Consider the following 12,329-nt stretch of genomic DNA (forward strand, 5'->3'; position numbering starts at 1 on the left):
GCTTCCTAAACCTGTGCTCGTCTAAAATCAAGATGGACTTATGCGTATTGGGGGGCGCCCGGCGTGTCCAAAGCAAATTTGACACTGTGCAGTGGACGTTTTGCGGGTAATAAATTAAATCCACTATGCATAAGGCTTGGGTGTGCTAGATCTACTACATTGTGGTGTTTATGGTTTAAGGCTCACCAGGATAGTATAACACCATCTGTTTGTCACGTATCAGACTGTCTCTCTCCTCCTGGTTGAATATTCTGTCTACCATCAGCATCTCTGCAGAAGGACTGATCCGCTAAGACAGGAACAAATGCAATGTTACCAATAGTCACACAGAAAACATCATTTTTCATATATAAAATATTGGTGACAATTCTGTTTTGTAGAGACGGGTAAAAGCTGCACATACAATATACATTACTAATGAGCTGTTTGGCTGCACACTAGATGCAGGAGTGTATTGATAATGGGTGCAGGGTCCCTGGGTCCAAGGGGGCCCACACCGCACACCCTGCACCTATTTATCCAATACTTACCTCTCCGGAGTCCCGTATCAATGGTAGCAGCACTGTACAAATCACCAGCATAATTGCACGATATTTTCCCAGCATTTTACACATGCGTGGTAGGGGAATTGCCGGGAAAGTGGCTGCTGCAGCATTTTCCCGGTGACCTGTGCACAACGCTCAGGCGCCCTCCTCTCGTAATACACCACTGACTAGGTGCCATAATGATCTTCATCAGTCCTAGTTAATTTTGTAGCCTGCAGGAATTAGTATTTTCTTCTGGTAGAAGAAAAGGGATTTCTGTTGTTTTAAATACAAAGTCAGAACTCCTAAAAATGTGAAGTTGGAATAGGGACAGATGGGCATGGCTGCATTCAGCACCTCTGACTTACCGCATGCACTGGAGGCACATGTATGCAGCACTAGGTTACTATGGACCAGTGACGTGTGGTGAGGTAAATGGCTAGGGAGCAGGGGCGGATTGGGCCGCCGGGATGCTGGGCTGGTTCCCGCTGGGCCGGTCCCTACTATGGCTGGCCACCCTCCTACCCACCCGCTACCACGATTGAATCGGGCAGCTTTACAGTAGACTAGCTTCATGCGCAGAAGCTTAAGGGGGGTATCCACTAGACGATAAAGTTGAACGATTGAACGATAATGATAAAATCGTTCGATAATCGTTCAAACATCGTTCGAACATTGTTTGCAAATCGTGCAGTAATTGTTTCTAACGATGTACGATGCGCGCTCCCGCTGGTCGTTTGATCGTCTCCTCCATCGACTGAACATGCAGGTCAATTTCACTTGATTGCTTACAAATCGTTTACACATCGTTTACACATCGTTTACACATCGTTCATGCTGAACGATCAAACGATGAACCACTGTCTGCCCACTATAGCTGAAAGCTCTCAATCACAGATTAAAACAACATAGTTTATTGTTAGATCTTTTGCAAATCTTTTGCAAATCCTTTGCAAATCTTTTGCAAATCCTTTGCAAATTGTTCAGAGTGGAAGATCATATTTCAAGGGAAACTTCAAGGGGAAATCGTTAAGAGGTTGGACAGGGATAAAATCGTCTAGTGGATGCCCCCCATTACTAATTTAAAAAAAAATGGCCGACGGGGGAGCTGCTGCGCATGCCCGGCAGCAGCTCCTCCCATAAGCCTTTGCGGAGCTTGTCAGTTACAGCTGACAGCTCCGCCTCCAGCCCCTCCGCGCAGCCTGGCCTCACTCTGTGCATGCTGCAACAAGCAGTGACGCCGTCGGAGGGCAAAGACACAAGCAGCAGGCAGCCAGAGGAGCAGCAGGTGACGCCGGCGGCTGGACACAGGTTCAAGCATCACCAGGTAAGTGTTGGCTGCGGGGGGGAGATGGGAGGGGAGGGGGAGATGACAACGCGGGGGGGCAGGGGGTTGAGCTAAAGATGCAGGGCTGGGGGGGTGAGCTAAAGATGCAGGGCTGGGGGGGTGAGCTAAAGATGCAGGGCTGGGGGGGTGAGCTAACGATGCAGGGCTGGGGGGTGAGCTAAAGATGCAGGGCTGGGGGGATGAGCTAAAGATGCAGGGCTCGGGGGGTGAGCTAAAGATGCAGTGCTGGGGGGATGAGCTAAAGATGCAGGGCTGGGGGGGGAGCTAAAGATGCAGGGCTGAGGGGGGTGAGTTAAAGATGCAGGGCTGGGGGAGGGGGAGCTAAAGATGCAGGGCTGGGGGGGAGCTAAAGATGCAGGGCTGAGGGGGGTGAGCTAAAGATGCAGGGCTGGGGTAGGGGGAGCTAAAGATGCAGGGCTGGGGGGGAGCTAAAGATGCAGGGTTGGGGGGTCAGCTAAAGATGCAGGGCTGGGGGGGGAGCTAAAGATGCAGGGCTGGGGGGGAGCTAAAGATGCAGGGCTGGGGGGGAGCTAAAGATGCAGGGCTGGGGGTGGGGAGCTAAAGATGCAGGGCTGGGGGGGTTGGAGCTGACACAGGGGCTGGGGAATAATGCTGAGACACACAGGGGCTCTGGGAATGAGGATGAGATACACAAGGGCGGGGGGGGGAAATGAGGCTGAGAGACAAACTGGTGCTGGAGAATAAGGCTGAGAGAGACACTGAGGCTTGGGGAATGAGGCTGACACACACTGGGGCTGGGTGAATGGGGCCAAGAGATATACACTGGGGAATGGGGCTGAGAGATACACTGGGACTGGGGAAAAGAGACAGAGAGACACACTTGGACTGGGGAAATGGTTAGATCTATAATACAGTGCTCCAAGGGACCTGTGACGTAACGCACATGTGACCCATCATCAAAGGGGGAGGATGATAAAGGGGGGCCAAAAGTGTCCCCTCGTTGCGCTCTCCATGTTTCGGGCACAGTGGCTTGCTGCGCTCGCCACAAAAATTTATTCCCCCTCTATGCCCATGTGGATGGTAACACAGGAGCATTCTGGCCCTCCTGCAGCGGTCACGTGAATGCAAAGTCACAGAGGTCCTTTCTCACACACTGGAGCTGGGGGAATAGGACTGAGAGGCACACTGGTGCTGGGGGAATGAGTCTGAGACACACTGGGCCTGGGGGAATGAGGATGAGAGCCACAGGTGGGCCTGGGGATGGAGAGACATGGGGGTCCTGGAGAGACATAGGGGGTTCTGGAGAGAGACAATGGGTCCTGGAAATGGAGAGACAGAGGGAGCCTGTAGAAACCACAGGGGAGCCTGGGGATGGATAGACATACAGGCATCTGGAGACACAGAAATTGTTTGATCAGGGAAATAAATTTTACACTGCACAAAAACTTCTGCTACTGTAGGTAATGATGGTGACATTAGTTATATTTCTACATAAACAGGCATCTTCCAGAAAATGTGATCTTCTACATGAATAGATAATACCGGCTGAAGACGCTGCCCAGTGAGGCTGAAATTCTTCAGAGGTTCCCTGTTGCAGAGAAACCACCATATAGGTAAGAAAAGACTTTCAAACTAACTGGCCTGTACCTAGTGTAGAGGGATGGGGGACCCCAAATAAAAGGGTATCATTCACCCAGATTTCTGTTGCTGGCCCTGCTCCCCTCAGTGGCTTGCAAAAGCAGCTCCAGGCCCTAAGACGAGGGAGTATCCTGCCCTCCTCCACAGACTCCGCCCTTTCAACAGACCCGCCTTCTCATCACACCCGCCCCCTTTAGGGCTGCTTCCAGAAATTTCCCGGGCTGGTTTTCCATCCTAATCCGCCCCTGCTAAGGAGGTACTGGCTAGTATCAGAGCCAGTTTTACACATACCTATATGAACCCGAGGGTTCATGTGGGCATTATACAGAGGTGCAGCAGTATATAGTGCTGGAAATTTGGTGAGTTTTGATCAGAGATGTGTGGAAAATATTGACAGGGGAGGCAGTGCCTCACCTGCCACATACTTTTTACTCCAAAGTTTTGACCAAAAAATTATTAGAATAATACAAAGATACTTTATAATATTTTCTTCAAAGTTTTGACTATAAAAATCATAAGAAAAAATTAGAGTATACCTAAGTATGACAGGAAAGGCTCTGCAAACCTGCCTCACCTGACCACACATCACTGCTATGAACAAGCCTCCTGACTTCCCATGAGCAGGGATGGAAATGCTGACTGTGAGACATACCACAGATTGGGAATGTCATGTTGAAATCAGGTCGCTTGGGGGGTATGCAAAGTGCGTGTAATGTAATTTAATTTCTCCCTCAGTCTTATGTTTGTTAAAATATAAGGAAACTGCTGTTTAAGGGCCTTATTCAGAGAAGTACACTAACCCGAAGGTTAGCGTACATCCCCGATGGCGAGTGGTCTGCGCATGCTGCGCTGTTTGGAGGATGTTCCTGGGCAGTGTTTTCCGGGAGGGATGAGGCCAGGGTCTGCGTCGATGGACGCAGATTTCCTGACCTTACAGCTGCTGGGAACCCAGTTGGGCCGCGGTAAGCTTCAGCTACCGAAACCTGGCCAAGGGAGCAACCATTGTGGGATCCCAGATACACCTCCTGCTGCATTTGAATTTTAGATGCATGGAATTGCACAGCTGCTTGTGAAGGGCTCGGCAATTCCATCCATCTCTAAAACAGGCTCTAAGGACATAATTAAGTATCCCTTAAATGTATCAAGGTAGAAAGCAGGACATATCTCCTGCTTTCTAGACCCGGGGAGGGTATGTAACAATATCCGCAAAGTGTAGCTTTCTGGATCTTGCATGTGTGGTTAAAACCATCACATGGCGCTAGCCTGCTATCCTTCAATGGGACGGCCCTGCTGGAGAGGGTTCTAGCTGCATAAGCGCAGTTTCCCAGCCAAACCCCCTTACTAAATGCTGGGCTGGGCTTTAATCAGGTCCGTGTGTTCCGGTGACTTAGATTGGTACATACATTACCCCGAAAGGGAATGCATATTGCCACAATAAGAGGTGATATGGATTCTTAATTTTCGGGGCCGGCTGTATATATGTTAAGAAACATGCCCTTCAATGTGGATAAACATCACTACACAAAAGGCAAGGCTCTCTAATAATAGACCCTCCTCCGCTAGCTTGATCCCTCCCTCCCACTAGCAGTTCTCCACATAACCGTATTTGTTATTATTCAGTGGACTATATTTTCCTCAGCACCATCATGATATAACTCTGCCCATGCCTCCTCTGGAAACTGAAGGAACACCTCGCTCATATACACACTTAACAGTGGTGATTTGGTATACCAGGCAAAAGGCAGGGTTTGGGGTTCTCCAAGCATAGCGCATGCATTAGCACTTACAGAGTGTATTATATTGCCTCAGCATCCTCCAGGTATGGTGCACACCCCCGAACCTCTGACGTGAGGTTCTGTGTATGCAGTGAGCATTGGTCAGGACTCTTACTATAACCACTGGGCACCCAGACTAAATAGTCATTCACCTACCCATTTGCTGTCTACATACCTGAGCAGACCCTTCAGTAATAACTCTATCCACCATGCACCATATACCCCCACCAAACTCTTACATTCTTCTGCAGAAACTGAGCTCACACTAGCTATGTGTATGTAGCAGTATGTCCATACACCTGCCTTCTCCACTGGAGAGCTCATGCCCTTATCTGCCACCCACACAGCAAGTCCCAAATGTAGGAAAACTGCACAGCTCACCAAGAAGAACACCCCCCCATACCACATGTATTCTATCCCGTCCCCATGCATGTGTATGGCCTTCTGTAGTGGCCCTAAATAACTCCCACACCCTCATGCTTCTCCAGTGACAATTCACACTATACCCCCTTTACTGGCCACCCACATATCTGCCTATGATGTCTACCATGTACATAGTACCAGACTCAGCTGTTCAGTAGCCAAGAATAAAATATTCCATGCAGCGATACACATAAACAATTCCATCTACATTACATACCATTGCATCCTCTGTTAGCAGCATCCGGTACTTGTTTCGCAATGCATGGGCCTTCTTTAAAAGATGCGTGGATGCAGTCTCAAACTCAGCGTCCACTAGAATGAAAAATATAGTACTGTAAAAAAACGTTATAACAATAAAGCCATCATAACTCAATATATTGCTGACAGACATTCAGTGATTGAACCATGTGTAGAAGAAAACGAACATTTAACTTTAAAAATAAAACTTGATGATTAGTTGAAAAAGTGAGATAGCTTTAATACAACTCAGAATAATTATAGTTTGGTATGTTTAACTAAGAATATGCATGAAAGGTATAAACCATATGTGCAATATGTTCTCAGCAGTAACTTTAACATGCAGAAAGTCTAAGGGGTATATTTACTAAAGTGCGGGTTTTTAGAAGTGGCGATGTTGCCCATAGCAACCAATCAGATTCAAGTTAACATTTATCTAGCAACTTCTAGAAGCTAATAGCTAGAATCTAATTGGTTGCTATGGGCAATATCTCCACTTCTGAAAACCTGCTTTAATAAATGTACCCGTAGGGGCGGGATGTACTAAGCATGAAAATGCAGCCGCATATCCATATGTACCAAGCTCCGGAATGTATTGGGCTTGGTGCGTAACGCCATCTTTAGATGGCGTTACCCAATAGAAGCCTATGGTCTTCTTATCATGTTTCTTCAGAGAGGGATCCTTTCCAGTGTCCCCCGAGGTGGTGCGCGCCATTTTGCACATGTGGGATTCTGGGTAATAAACCTGTACAAATTCCTCTAGCATCTGGCTATCACAAAGGACAGCTCTTATGGGAAGATTGTCCTTTGCAATTTTAATCGCATTTCTAAGTACATACCAGTGTAATTAACGTCTGTATGTACTCAATAAGTGGGGGGATGTACCGCATTGCAGAATCGATGCTTAGTACATGCTGCCCTGAAGATGTACACTAGGTGAACAACCCAAAATATTTCTGATTATTGACACAGGGGCTGATGCAGAGTTACTAGCAAAAAGGGGTGTAAATGACTCACAAGCATATATCTGCACATTGGCTGAGCTGTATACATGTCAGGATGCATACGCCTCCTTAGCAGCATATGTGCCTAGGTTACTAGGAGTCATCACCTTCATCAATGTCTGCCCTATAGCAGGTGCAAAAGATACATCTCCCAACAGGCGCATAAATGCTGATCTGCATCAGCTACTGTTAGCTAAGCTGCTCTCACTGAGCATTGCCTTGTGCAAAAGCTTCTTCCTGACCCAACCCCATTCTGACTCTGTGGTCATAGGGTTAGGCACTAGCAAATACATGCGGGTATGAATAAGCGCATTTTGTGTACGTTCGCATCTGGGCACGTGCAGTGTGAATTCATGCAAGATATTCTACTTATCCTGGTGTAGTACTCACTCTGCATAGGCCCCAGTATGTTTGTGAGTGGAGTAAACAGTTTGCAAATAACGACTCACATGCTTTTAATGATTTTATATGAATAAGGGGAATGCTGGTTTTGCGTGTTATTGTTATAAGTGCAGAATTAACTACAAGCAGAAGAATATCACCATTCCTTTACACTTATTAAAGTTACTGGATCATGCAAACACTTATCTGAAACCTGAGATATTTGCATTTTGTCAAATCTTAGTTAGATTATATTGTGGTTTGAAATTTAACCGTTGCCGTCAGCGTAACAATGTTAAAAAGTGTATTGTTGCCATTTATCGTTATGTATTTATCTGCAACGTATCTGCACAACTTTTGAGGTGGAAATTCTAGGGATCAGAGTTGGGAAATCCTCGATTCCAAAAAAACTAAAAAAAAATAATAATCTATACATATTTCTGGCCCCTGTCAACAAGGTCCTGGAGCACAGCTTACATTGGGAATAGTCTGCACATCACATTGTAGGGTACACGGTTCATAAACATTGAGATATCCTGGCCTGAATCTATTTGTGAACTGCATTAATTAGAATGGCTACGCAACAACAGGATGAGTGTGAGCAGCCCCTCCACACCCCCACACTCCCATAACCACCATCACTTTGGGATTTTCCTTCCATTGCTTCGCCCCTCTCCAAATAATCCACCTGAAATCTAACTTCACTTTTCTTTATGAAGGGGGCCCATAATGATTTATATTTTCTGTTTGTCTCTGAAAATCTGCTAATACAGTCACTGATACTATTGTGGAACACATTGCGCTCTAAAAATACCTTCCTGAGATTGATTGACATTTCTTCTGGTTTTATAGCATTCAGGACAGTTTGTCTATCTGTCATAGTGCTAGGTCCTATTTTCCCTCCTTTCATTCAAATCCTAACCACCCTAATAATTTCTTATTTCATAATGACTCACCCAGCCTCCCCTTTTATTACATTCTGCCACTATAATGAGAACTCAGTTCTCTGGGCTGGAGTGGCCGCTCCTGATTGGCTACCGTTCTGAGAGCTGTGATTGACTCACGGCCAGCACCATATTTGAAATGCCGGCGGCGGCGCTGTTTCTCCCTGGCTGCCGATGCATGCCTGCATATTGGCGGCATGGTGCAGGCAAGCAGTCAATAAGTAGAGACAAAGGAGCTCATTCAGACCCGCTCGCAAGTTGTGGTCGCTCGCTGACAAAAAGCGGCCAGATATTTAAATGAAGTGCTCGCACTGCGTCGTGTAAGGATGCCCACTATGTTTTAGTGAGCTACGGCAAAGTGCGCTCACAAGTGTCTAAAGACACCCCCTTGCCACTCGCAACACACGTCATCTCCGGGAAATGTAGGATTAATCAGGACCATCGTGAGCCATCGGTGCTGCTCGCAGCCCTTGAGGTTGCCTTAACCCGCCTCAAGCACAGCGATCAGTGCTGGCTGAAATACATGCATGTGACGTGTACAATGACGCTACTTTCCTAATTATGCACGCCCTGTAAACGGCGTTTTGGCAGCCTGACACACCAGCGTTTGCAAATCCACTCCCCCATTCACAAGCAACTTCCCCTGTTACTACCCACAAACGGCACTATCTGTCACTCAAAGCAGCGACCTGATAGTAGCTTACGAGCAACCAAAATCAGATCGACTAGCTTGCGCACGGACACTGCGAATTATATGCATGCGCAGATGGGCAAAAATCGCTCAGAGCGAGCGATCGCGCCTTAGCGAGCGGGTCTGAATCAGGTCCAAAGTACACAGACTGTGGTTATCCAGGCTGAAGACAAGAGGTGAGGTAACCGTAACAGGCGGTGAAGAGTCAAGGCTGCAGTCAGAAACAGTCGCTCTCTCCGGGCCAGTTGAATAAACCAGGTAGGTAGTGCTACATAGTCCCTGCCCTGCACCCCCCAGTCCAGCCAGCCTTCCCTGCCCTGTGCCCCCCCTTAGTCCAGCCAGCCTTTCCTGCCCTGTGCCCCCCCTTAGTCCAGCCATCCATCCCTGCCCTGTGTCCTGCATTAAGGTCCAGCCTTCTCTGCCCTGTGCCCCCCTAGTTTAGGCAGCCTTTCCTGCCCTGTCCCCCCTTCCCTGCCCTGTGCTCCCCCCCTAGTCCAGCTAGCCTTCCCTGCCCCCCTAGTCCAGTCAGCCTTCCCTGTGCCCTCCCAGTCCACCCTTCCCAGCCCTGTGCCCCCCATAACCATCCTTCCCTGCACTGTGCACCCCCATTAAGGTCCAGCTTTTCCTGGCCTGTGCCACCCCCCACCATGTCTAGCCATCTCTGTGCACCCCATAGGTACAGCTCTCCATCTCTGTGCACCCCATAGGTACAGCTCTCCATATCCTGCACTTCCTCTTCCTCCTGGCTTTTTATGTGGATCTGGCTTTTTTTTTAAAGTATTTTATGTGGTTCCCCCTTTTTATATAGATAGATAGATAGATAGATAGATAGATAGATAGATAGATAGATAGATAGATAGATAGATAGATAGATAGATAGAATTGATGTTGCTTTCCCTATATATGTAGTATAGTGTCTGGTTTTCTGTTTGTGCGTAGAATTTTACAGCAGTTTTCTCTCCTACATTTCTGTATTTGTATAGTTTCATGTATTACATGATAGATTGACGTTATAATAATCACCACCCGTCTCCTCTCAGCTCCCTGGAGAGACCCTCTAATTACAGGTCCCCGTGCCTCCCCTTGTTACTCTGAGGGTCCTTGGCCCCTTCCTATACTCTAGAGGAGCCGCTCCCCCCTTGTTTGGGCTCCGTGAGCGGACTCGTGGATCCGATTCACCTGCGGCCTAGGTCACCTCCAGAAGCCGCGGGCTAAATTTCGGGCCCCGCTGGTGCGTCTTGGAACAGTGCCGTCGCGGAAGATTACCGCTCTATCCGCGGCTTGTCTCTCCTCTGCAGCCTTGCCGGGTCCCCAGGTGAGACTATACTTACCCCCCCTGAGCCTCTGAGACCCCTAGGAAGCGGCCGCAATTGCCGCGAATCGCGGGTGGTGGCCATTTTGAGGCCTTCTATATATTAAACTATACTATTAACAAGAAGCTCCACGGAATAAGGCCTGTGGCACAGGCAGGTGTATATGAGTCCTGACCAGGCTGCTGCTTGCTCAATCTGCTTGGCTCTGGACTGGCCCCTGGAGACTCTGACCTGCCCAAATTTGTAATAAGGCAATAAGTCTTACACTGAAAACTGGCATTAAAGGAGCTTGTGTGCTAGATTGGTGGCCTCCTTGCACTCTGCGGATATTAAGCCCTAGAATGCATGCCCTGACAGCTTCAACCATGATATAAAAACATGACACTGAGGGGAACCTGAAATATGACACCCACTTTCTGCTAAGCCTGGTATTCCACCTTTTCCTTATTGTGCCAATCTGTTCTGATATGTATCCTCATGGGGAGAAAGAATACAGCTAAACGCCCGGCCGCCACTCCAGTTAAGAAATCATCTAACTCTGCATTCCATACTCTGTTTGGTGTTTCCACCCCTGCGACTTGTACTTCACCAGGTTCTACCTCTCCACACATGGCATCGGGGGACTCAGATGGAGGCTCTAACCAGGAGTCTCATTCACCTCATTTAACCCCACCTGCCTCTACTCAATCGTCTGATATAGGGGAGGTTCTGCAACATCTACGGTCCTTACCGACTCGGCAGGACATTCAACAAGATCTGCAATCACTAGAAAAACGGATTCAGGAAACAGTCCAGACTCACATCTCCTCCATCCGCTCAGACCTTACCCACGTGGCAGAGAGAGTGGTTGCCTTAGAAGAACATGTGGAATCTGTTGATACCCAGCTTGGCGACTGTAACACCTTGCTCTCCCGCCACTCCAGTATATTGTTGGCGATGCAGCGTAGATTGGACGATATTGATAATAGGGGTAGATGAAATAATCTGCGGATTCGGGGGGTTCCTGAAGATATCCCTCAGTCGGGAATTGAAGATGCTCTCACTAAAATATTTAATGAACTTCTACATGCTGACCCTGATGCACGGATTCATTTTGATCGAGCCCATAGGGCATTGCGCCCTCAAGGTATGCCCTCTGAAAGACCCAGAGACATTATATGCCGATTACATTATTATAAGGTTAAGGAGCAAATTCTGCGACATGCCAGACAAACAAAGGAGATCGACTTCAATGGATGTCCAGTACAGATTTTCCAGGACCTTTCGTGGTCAACGCTCCAACAGAGGCGCCTTCTCCGTCCTCTCACAGAGGAACTACATAAGCGGGACATTAAATTCCGATGGGGCTTTCCGCTAAGTGTGCAAGTAATCCATGAGGGGAAGCTCCATATTCTTCGAGAACCTGCTGAATTGCCCCAGTTTTGTTCTTCTCTTGGTCTGCCTACTATTTCAGTCCCCAATTGGCTGGATTTATTGGATACCAGTGCCCCCGTGCCACCTCGTAGGGAGTCCTGGCAGCAAGCCCGAGGCTCCAGACGTAGACCGGGAAGAGATCCTACAGCTGAAAGTGAGGAAACTACTTGATCAGGACAGTTATTATGGTCCGTAACATTTTATTTTATGCTTGATGACTTTTGTGGTCTATCTGTTGATCTATGCTATTTTTCCTACACATTCTAGGTCACTTAATACTTTTACACTTCCATTTAAATGTGATCCTGTTAGATGTTATGTAGGTCGCAATGGGCCATGAACAGTTCTTGTTTAACCTGATTATTTCATGTTTATTTCTCATATTCTAGATTAATGTTTTCCTATTGATTTTATATATTTTACTGATCTAGGCGAATACTTGGCTTTAATATTATTCTAACTTAGATAGGTCCCTTTTTGTTTTAGGACCTATTTGGGTGTCATGTTCACTATTACCCTCCTATTTCCCCCTACTCCGTTGTGTATACAATGTCCATGGACCCCTTAAGGGCATCCATGGCCTTTATTACGGAGTTTTGTTCTTACTACACTAATATTTTCAGTTTTGAATTGAGATTTAATCTGATGTTACAATGTCCTTTGTTTTTTAGGATTTG

The 12,329-nt window shown here is 47.4% G+C and overlaps 1 pseudogene; it reads right to left on the reverse strand.

Moving 5' to 3' along the window:
• Positions 1-12,329, reverse strand: part of LOC148518282 (BRD4-interacting chromatin-remodeling complex-associated protein-like) — a 42,117-nt pseudogene that overhangs the window by 3,094 nt on the left and 26,694 nt on the right.

This window comes from Taudactylus pleione, unplaced genomic scaffold, assembly GCF_031769625.1.
Source record: "Taudactylus pleione unplaced genomic scaffold, aTauple2 ptg000201l, whole genome shotgun sequence".
Lineage (NCBI taxonomy): Eukaryota > Metazoa > Chordata > Amphibia > Anura > Myobatrachidae > Taudactylus > Taudactylus pleione.